Here is a 10,332-nt window from a genome sequence, read left to right on the forward strand (position 1 = left end):
CTCTCTCTGATGTTAACTTTGCAGTGGCCGGTACTCATTCAGAAGGGTGGTTGATCTCTAGAAAACAGCCAGCCTGTGATCCCTTCTTTAGTGCTTTTCTGTTTCCTCCTGTGGGTCCCGCCTGGTTCAGGAGTGGTCCAGCCTCTAGGGTGACCTTCTGTTCAGTGAGTTCATCCTTACCTGAGAAGCTTGCTGTGTCCTCCTGTCCCAGGGGCGCCGCCCAGCAAGGATCCGGGTGGATGCAGACACTGGCTACGGAAGATGCCAGGAGCCTAGTGGGCAGCAGAGTGCAGGGTCCTCTCAGCGGAGCTTTCCCGAGGCCGGGACCAGGCAAGAGTGGGGAGGCTGCATTGGGTGGCTGGAGATGGGAGGGGAAGGGGCGATGACGCCGGCTTAGAGGGGAGGAGTGGGCGGATCCTGCTTACTCACCCCTGCATCCCTGCTGCACACCGATGGCTAAGAGCTAGAAAAACCTCTAAATGGGTTCTCAAGAATGTAGGCACCCAAGGCATATTTTAACTAATGTTTTTAAAACAAAGCAACAAAAGCTAGAGGAGGAGGAGAGGCCAGCATGGTGATGCAGTCCTGTAACCCTAGTGCTTGAGAGATGGAGTCAGAGGAATCAGCAGTTCAAGGCCAGCCTTAGCTAGCTTCATAGAGAGTTTGAGGTCAGTCTGGCTACACAAGACCTCATCTCAAACAAAACGAAACAAAACAAAACACCATCATCTAAAGAAGATACTAACATAGGTACCCAGCAATCCACAAGAACACATTCCATCTATCCCTAGTCAGTCCCCACCTGGACTTTGCTTTCCTGAACGAATGCCTCAACTTAATCAGTAGTAGCTCCTAGGAAGTAAAGGTTACCTCCAACCCAAGAGTCTCTAAGCCCAAAAGCAGAGGTGAGGAGCCCAGGCTGGGACGCTGGGACACTCAGGGGGCAACTTTGCAGCCTCCTTCACTTCTGAAGCTTCTATTTGGGCCAAGTTTTGCACACTCCCATCCCGGTATCAACAGAATCCTCATCACACTCTTTCTGCCCTCCTTTTATTCTGTCCTCAGGACAAGCACTCCTTTGGGATGGAGCTAGTATGAGGAAAGCTTCATTAGCATTCCTTCTAGGCTCTGCCCCACAGTTACCTGGCAACAGCCAGGTGTGCCTGACTCAGTATAAAAGTGGTTGTTTGCCCCCTTCTCACTCCTTTCCCCTCTTACTCACTTCCCTTCTTTTCTCTCTCTCCCTTCTCTCCCCATACTCCTCCTCCCTCCATGTGTTCATGACCGCCGCCCCCCTTCTCTGCCTTTCTCTGTCTCTATTCCCTTCTCAACTCCCCTCCCCATGCCTTAAATAAACTCTTTTCCTCAGGGGGAAGGGATGTCTCAGCCTTGGCCCGCAGAGGCACCCCCTTCCACTTCACCAGCCTTACTCTACCAAACATATCCTGATACTTTCTTCCTTTCCTTTTTATAAAACACAACAAGCCTCATTTTTTCAGCTTTTCCTGGGAAGCAGGTCTGGAGCAAAGAAAACAAAACTTGAGTCCTGTGTTTGGGATGTAGTTCAGTGTATGTGGCATTCATGTAAGCGTGCTCAAGACCCAAGGTTTCATCCTCAGAGCCTGCCTCCTGACTAACCTCCATACCTCCCAACACACACACACACACACACACACACACACACACACGAAGAAAAGAAAGAAGACCTCACAGGTCTAGTCTATCATGGAACAATTGGTTGTTTGTACGATATTTATTGATTGGTTGACTGGTGGGTTGGTTGTATGAGGGGCACATTTTTGCCATGGAACATGGACAGAGGCCAGAAGACAACTTGCAGAGGGTGGTGATCTGTTGCATTCTGTAATGTGGATCTGGGAAATTGGACTCAGGTCTTCAGGCCTGATAATAATTTTTTTTTAAATGTGTTGATCAATATCATGGCAACTCCACATTACATGGTTCCTTTATTACAGATATTTCACTTATTTATTGTCAGGTATGTATGTTACACGACTGCCAAGAGGTGTGGATGAAGGTCAGAAGATGATCTCTAGGAATCACGTAGGTTCTAGAAGTGGAACCCTGGTGAATGGCAAGCACTTTTACCCTCAGAGCCATGTCACAGCCCCGTGAGACTTGAGCCTTCAATGGATTGCTGAATTTCTCAGATTTCTAAGTACTAAACAAGATGAGAGCATAACATATTGTTCTCTTACTTAGCATTGTCTTTAAGGGATTGACCCACATAATTCAAATCCATTGGTAATTTTTATCTAGATTCATACCATTAGTTCTGAAGCTTTTAGTAATTAGATTATAAAATGGTATGATTCTTTAAATCACTATGCTTTGTGGGGCTTGGCATGGGTGCTGATTGTTGAACTGAACATGTTTTCTAGTTAAATGTAGAGTAGGCAAGTGTCTTAGTTAGAGTTTCCATTACTATGAAGAGACATGACCAAAGCAACTCTTATAAAGGACAACATTTAATTGGGGTTGGCTTACAGGTCCAGAGGGTCAGTCCATTATCATCATGGTGGGAAGCATAGCAGCATCCAAGCAGATATGGTGCTGGAGAAGGAGCTGAGAGTTCTACATCTTGTTCCAAAGAGAGTCAGAAGACTGCCTCCAGGCAGCTAGGAAGAGGGTCCCAAAGCCCACCACCACAGTGATACACAATGATACAAGGCCACACCCACTCCAACAAGGCCACACCTCCTAATAGTGCCAAACCCTGAATCAAGCACATGCAAACCACCATAGCAAGTATGGAAGAAGCCCAGAAAAGAGAAGAGGAATCTGTCTGATGCTAAGGGACTGTGTTCGCTGAGCCTCAGCTTCCTTACCTGCAAATAGACCTGGAGGTTTGGCGATCAGCAACTCTTAAGCACTTGGAGCAGGAATGTGTTCTGTACCAAGCCATTAATTAATTCACCGGGCTGCCTCTTTACTCAGCATCTTCCTCAACATCACATGAAAACAGACTTAAAGAACTCTCACTGTCGCTGGCCCCTTCCTGAGCTTTTAGCACAGCCCATGTGTGATGTTTGGTATTTTGTTTCTTCTGAGGTTTCAGAATTGTAGTTTCTTGCCCTTCCCTAGCCTACTCTAGACCTCAGGTTCTTCTGTAACCCAGTGTGAGCAATTCATAGGCCTTTATCTAACAGTGTCTCCAAAGGCTTCTTCCCAACCCACCAGGGTTCCTGATCTGGTTGTTACAATGGGCCTATACTTTTCCTTTGCTCCTCAACCAGATGTCCACGTGTCCATCTTTATAACAGTATCTGTGCCATTTTTAGGAAATAATTGATCATAGGAAATGCTCCTATCATTTTTAAAGAAAAGAAAAATCTCATTTAAAAAAGTTTCTTGCTTCCTTTTCCCAAGTATTGTGGGTATCTTTGAATATTGTGACTATTGAGATCTTAACTAAATTACTTTATATAAAGTACTGAAGTCAGGCCCACAGTTTTACCACATTACTGTAAGCAGAGCCCAGACCTTCTGTTAATGAAGCAACAGAACACATAATTATCCACTTTGAAAGGCCCTGCTAAATGGAGATGTCTGTCTAGACTCCCAATGTAATACTAAGAATCCCTGGACACATCTCTTGGCACATTTTAGTTTCTTAGAGGCATGATGGCCTCAACATAAAAAGGCCACTGTTGGGCCTGGCTAAGGTTAAGGAAGACTACACCACTGAGCTTACTGCTCTCCTCATCCCCCACCCTACTCCTTGCCCCCCTACCCCCCCCCCAGCCCCTAGACTCAATCTCTCCAGAGAATGAGAGCTAGCATATTTCCCCTTCAAAGGCTGAATCTCCATCACAATGGAAATGTACTTAGAAGGTTTGGAAAGTTTTAGCTATGGAAAGACAGGAAGAGGAGCTATTCCATGGTTCCTGGGCAAGGTCTATGTGGTGATTCAACCTTTTAGAAGTCACATAACTTACTATGGAATCTTCCCTGTGAACTTTTAACACCAAGGTTTTATCAGAACCTTTTATTATTAGGTATTATGTTCTGCATGTTTAAGATTTCAGGGTTTTCTGATTAAGGCAAACTGAGAAAATTGATAAGTTGTAGAAGAATAAAACAGAGAGAGAGAGGGAGAGAGAGAGAGAGAGAGAGAGAGAGAGAGAGAGAGAGAGAGAGGGAGAAGATGGCATTTGTCTTCAGATCAGTTATTCTGATAGAAGCCTCTTATAGTAATTTGAGGAGCAGTAACTGACCCTCCACAAATCTGCAAAGCTGTTATTTTCTCTCTGGTGGTTTGTAGAGATGTGTGTGTTCCCAAAAGAGATCTGAAAGTTGAATTCCTTAGAGCAGCCCTTTTCCACTGGGACCCATCCTCTCTGATAGCCAATATTAGTGTCCCCTTCATTTGTGACAGAACTGGGCTTGGGTACTTGCCACATTACTTTGGAACTGTTCCCATGTCTGCCTAGAACTGTGCATGCCTCAAGGGCAACAGATCCTTTGTGTATTTGCCACTGAGAACGGGCATCTGCAAATGAGGTGTCTGTTGACTAAAATTGGAAAAGAAGGGAGGGTACCTTTACAATGGACCAGCAGAATCTATCACAGTCATTTGTAATTTAGATTATCAGATGAGACTGGACTTCTAATAAGAAACATGATGGGGCTAAAGAGATGGCTCAGTTAGCTATATGCTTCTCATGCAAGAATGGGAACCACAGTTGGATGTCTTAGTCCCCTGCCTCGCTCCCCCGTCCCCCCTCGCTCTCCCTGCTCCCCCAAAGGCAAGATGGAGTGATGCATGCTGATCCTGGGGCTTGCTGGGCAGCAAGGCTAATAGAATTGATGAGCTTTGAGTTCAGTAGGACACCCTGTGTCAAAAAATAAGGTAGAGGCAAAAACCTGACTTCCACCCATACATGCACAAGCACATGCATGCACATCCGTGCACACACACACACACACACACACACACACACGGCATTGTGACTAAGCCCAGACCATAATAAGTAGTTGTGAATGAACCACCTAATGAACGTGGATGTGATCCAGGGAATGCAGTCAGGACTGAAGCAGAAGCCCTCAGCTAGAGAGTCTGTGGGAGGCAGGGTTTCATAGGCCATTGCTGGAGGACAGTGACTCTTGGAAAGCTGAACTCATAGGAATGTAAATTGGGGCTAATGGAGCTGAATCACTTATACTTCAAACTTGGAAGTTCATAATGGCTTTTGGTTTTATTTTGTGTTATTACTACATATTTAGAGGTTCTGGAATTGGTGATAAATAGCTAGAGTACATGAGCTGACTTTCAATAAAGATCTTTATCAGGACCAAAATGATCTTGAGAAAGGCATACTTTTAAATTCGGTATCCAAACTGGGAGAACAAGACCAGTTTGTGTGTGTGTGCACATGTGTGCCTATATGTGTGTGCTGAGGGCTATTTCTCTGTGTGTACCAGGCAAGTGAACTATGCTCCACTTCCCTGGTCCCTAGTCCTCTTCCTGCATGATCCCTAAATACAGGACTGAGCCCATCTTGGGTTATAAGAATGCATTCAGTGGAATATATCACAGGTTAGGAAACCCAAGGTTTAGAGTTGCATGTTCACTGGAGGAAGCTCCTTAACCTCTCTACAAGCCTCTGGTCCTCCATTTGAAGAACTGGATAAAGCAGGGCTGGAAGCATGATCTTGGTGGTTATGACTGTGAGAATGGTCAGGTCTGTAACTGTGGCTAAACATGTAGTAGACACTCAGCCACGAGGTCACATCAACCCCACAAGGCCAGAGAAACAGCAGAGGACAGTGTGTGACATATGTCACCCCTAATCAGAAGCCTTCTCTGTGTATCCCTGTCTTTCTGAGGAGAAGCCATGAACCAAACTGCCTCCATCACTGGCACTTACCACTTCTCCCTGCTCTGCCTGCCTATTTACATACATTCCAAGACTCTAAGTGACTGGGACAAACGTCAGTAAGTTTAATAGTGTTGCATAAAAGTCTCCGCTGTGTTCTCAGGCACTCGGGGCTGAGGAAGGAAGAGTCCAAGTTTGATGTTGGCCTAAGCAACGTAATAGGATCCTGTCCCAAAGATGAAACCTTTGTATTACTGAAATATTAAAAGCTGCACAGACAGGGAGTAGCTGTTCAAGAAGAGACAGCAGCATATCAGGAAGCCAACTGTGAAGTTTCTGATGGCTTCTGGGAATGCCAGGCTGTATACTGTGGCTATATAACAAGGCCATGAGGAGATGAGCATTGAGAGATGAGATTCTCATTTGAAATGAGTCACATTTGATCTTGCAAGACAAACATCTCAGATAGCAAAGTTTGTTTGTTTGTTTGTTTGTTTGTTTCTTAATGACATCACTGAATTGGAATTTTTCAATAAGGTGGTTTTGGTGTGTGTGTGTGTATGTGTGTATGTGTGTGTGTGTAAAATTAGATAAGTCTGGTCCACATTCCTTCATGACAGTGGTTACTTGAAGCTAAGCAGAGCCAGCAGTGCAGATGGGGCTGGCTTTCTGGGCCTGGAGCTTGTCACCATTCCTGTCAATTCTAGGACTATCTGAGAACTGATGCAAAGTGTCCTCACCATACAGTTTCTCTTGGTCTTAGTCATGCGCACAATTCAGAATCCTAAAGAGCTCTCAGAAAAGCTATGACCAATTGTCCATCAGAAAGCTAATCTTGGGGGCTGGAGAGGTAGGTTGGGGGTTAAGAGCACACTGGCTACTCTTCCAGATGACTTAGGTTCAAGTCCCAGTACATGGTGTCTCACAACTCTGTAATTCCAGTTCCAGAGGACTCAACATTCTCTTCCAGCTTCTATGTGCACAAATCACACACCTGCTACACAGATATGCATGTAGGCAATACGCCTAATACAAACACACACACACCCCAAAAAATGACAGCTAACCCTGGAGGCAGAAGCAATCTTTGTTGGAAGAGAGGGAGGGAGAGAGGGAAAGAGGGAGAGAAAAAGGACAGGGAACAGAGGAATTAAGGCTGAGGCTGACAGACAGCTCAGAGGGCATCCCTATAGTTATATCTTGATGCTGTGAAGGATCAAACTAGGGTTCACTCCAGAAGACAGGTCCCAGAGATACACTAGGGATAAAATTGAGTGAATCACTGACTAGATATAAGGAATAAATAAAGGGTAGGGAGGGATTCAGAGCTCAAAGTAAACCCAGGCCAAGGGTATGTATTGTATATTTTGCATAACAGGAGAAAGACAAAATCAACAGGAATTGGTTTAACTAACATACCGTAGTTTACCCACTCATAGGACATTTTCCTGCTATCACCAGGGATATCAGGCCTAAAACTGTATTGGAGAGATTCCTTGGAGCATAAAGGAAATACATAAAGGAACACAAATAAGATCATCAAAAGAGAAAAAAAAATCGGGCCAATGAGATGGCTCAGTGAAAAAAGGGGATTGTTGCCAAGCTTAGCCTGAGTTTGATCCCTGGTATCTAGATGGTAGAGGAACAGAACTGTCTCCCACATGCTTATCATGATATATAAACACAAACACACAAATGTCATAGAAAAACACTATAAAAAGTTACATATATACACACGTATTCAATTTTACTACTTAGTAAAGGGAAATGGGGGAAATATGAGTATTAATAGAAGGAAGGAAAAAGAAACAAACACATCTGTACTGTATTTTTAGAAAGACTTTGAATTTTTAAAGAATTCATAGGACTCTATTTGCCAAATTGCGTATGTGTATATAATCATGAAAAGATTCGGGAGATTGTCTCATGAGTTTTAAGGATTCCGGTCATTTTAGTTGTCACACACTGCAGATTCCCTTACATGACATTGGTATAAAACTCCTACAATATGAGAAATAGAAGTACATGAAAGTAAAGTGCATTGAGTAAGGGGCATACCTGGGGTAGAGCCCTAACCAGGCATGCCTGGTGCTCTAGGTTAGAGCCACAGCAGTATGAAACAGCCACAGGAAGATAGATAAGGAGAGAAGGGAAAGGGGAGGGGTGAGGTGGCAAGGAGGGGAGAGCCTAGAGGAGAGGTGCAGAGTGAGCTGGATCAGCATTCCTGTCCTATTAGGTCTAACTCTGTTCTAGCTAGTTATCAGATGGCTGACTTTAGTTACTATATTCTCGGTTTGACTTTTCTTACTTGAAAAGTGGGAATAAAGCCAGGTGTGGTGGTGCATGTGTTGGTCCCAGCACTGAGGAGGCAGAGTTCAAGGCCAGCCTTGTTCAGCATGGTGAGACCCTGTCTCAAAAAAAAAAAAAAACCAACCAAACAAACAAACAAAAAAACCAAACAAACAAAAAGAGGGGTGGGAGGAAGGGAAGAGAGGAGAGGGAGAGGGTAGGGGGAGAGCTGAAGAGGAGAGGAGAGAGAGTGGAAAATGTGGGGAAGGAAGGAAGGAGGGAAGGAAGGGAGGGAGGGGTTCAGCATGGTGAGACCCGATCTAGGAAAGAGAGAGGGAGGAAAGAAAAGAAAGCAAGCTAGCTCTAGCTCATTGTGACACCAGCTCCCACAAAACTCTATAGAGTCCCACAAATGGCAAATGTTTTTAGTGCTCCCTGCATCACTGCTTCCTCAGGAGGTGACCCAGGCCAACCTTTGTTGTGGTTGAGAGAGCCCTCACTCCATCTCAGTCCCACCAAATTCAACAGAAACGATTTGGCTTTCTAACACAAATATGGCCAAAGTTCGTGAAAGACCTAAGGTCTCCTTATTTGTGTGCATTCCGTTAGTGTCTGTGCTGCTGGGGCGAGGAGAGACGCTAGGATCCCGCAGGGGAGGCTGGACTACCAGAACCCAAGTCATCTGTGGAGTTTTTGTTTTATTTTTAGACAAATCCTGCCTAAGATTAGATAAAACTGTCACTCAATTTGCTTCTCAGTTTCTAAAATGTGTTAGGGAAATAGAGAATTAAATTTATCAATGTAAATATTGAAGTTTTCCCTTGAATGCTGGCTTGCAGAGCATGGTACCTTAGAACTAAGTTCTGCCAGGCGTGATGGTGCACACTTTGACCCCAGCACTTAGGAGGCAGAGGCAGGCAGATCTCTGTGAATCTGAAACAAATCTATTGTACGTGGTAAGTTCTTGCTCTGTCATAACTACATAGTGAGACTCTGTTTCAAAATAAACAAACAGACTTCAATTCCATCCCAACCCCAAGCTTTACCAGTGAGTACTAGGCAGGCCATCTTTAGTTATTATTGGTTATTAATTTATATTTCAGTTGTGTGAAAAGAAGTTCTGAGCTGGGCTGTGATAGTGCAGGCCTTTGGTCCCAGCACTTGGGAGGCAGAGGCAGGATCTCTGTGAGTTCGAGGTCAGCCTAGTCTACAGAGCAAGCTCCAGGACAGCCAAGGCTATACAGAGAGACCCTGTCTTGAAACAAACAAATAAACAAACAAACAAAATAGAATTTCTGAATAGAGATCTCCCCTTTTTGTCTTCAGATCAAACAGTAGAGCGTTTTTAACAGTTTACAATACAAGCCTTCAGATGGCACAATGTAAAAGAAACATTCTGTTCAGTTTGATTCCCGTGATTAACATACAGCCAGAAGTCCACATTTACTGTACGCTTACGGTGCCTCAGGCACTGGCATGCTGAACTGGCTAATTCTTCCAGATAAGCTGACCCCACATTGTAGGAAACACTTTAGTCTTCCTTTATTGCTGTGACAAACCAAATTAACCCTGTTAACATCACCAAATGTCCCTTGAGGGCCCCCAAACCACCCCCAACTGAGTAGTGTCCCTCTATCCCTGGACATTTTGCACCAGATGGTTTTATTTAGTCTTCATGGGGGAGAAGGCTAGGAAAATTTTAGCACATTCCCTTGAGGGCCACACAGTGGGTCAGTGAGCTACATCATGACATTCAGATTTCAGTCGGTATAATGCCATGACTGTTTTATTTAGAGGTCAAGGTGTATGTGAGTCTGGTGAAAGGAGGGAGGGATGTTGGTGCTTGAGAGCTGGCTTAGGCTCAATGCTTCTTGTCTTTTCTTTCTTCCACCCTGTGCTGGATAGTTTTTATTAACTTGACACAAACCAAGGTCACCTGGGAAGAGGGAACCACAACTTAGGAATTCCCTTCATCAGATCAGCCTCTTGGGCTTGTCTGTGGCCTTGTTTCTTTGATTAATGGTTGCTGTGAAGGGTCCAGTTCATTTGGGTAGTGCCACCCCTGGGCAGGTGGTCCTGGGCTGTATAAAACTGAGCAAACCACTGAAGCAATTCACTAAGCAGCGTTTCTCTGTGGTCTCTGTTTCAGTTCCTGACTTGACTTTCCTTGATGGATCAGAACCTGTAAGGCAGATAAAACTCA

This window comes from Grammomys surdaster, unplaced genomic scaffold, assembly GCF_004785775.1.
Source record: "Grammomys surdaster isolate TR1022 unplaced genomic scaffold, NIH_TR_1.0 126113, whole genome shotgun sequence".
In the NCBI taxonomy this organism is placed as follows: domain Eukaryota; kingdom Metazoa; phylum Chordata; class Mammalia; order Rodentia; family Muridae; genus Grammomys; species Grammomys surdaster.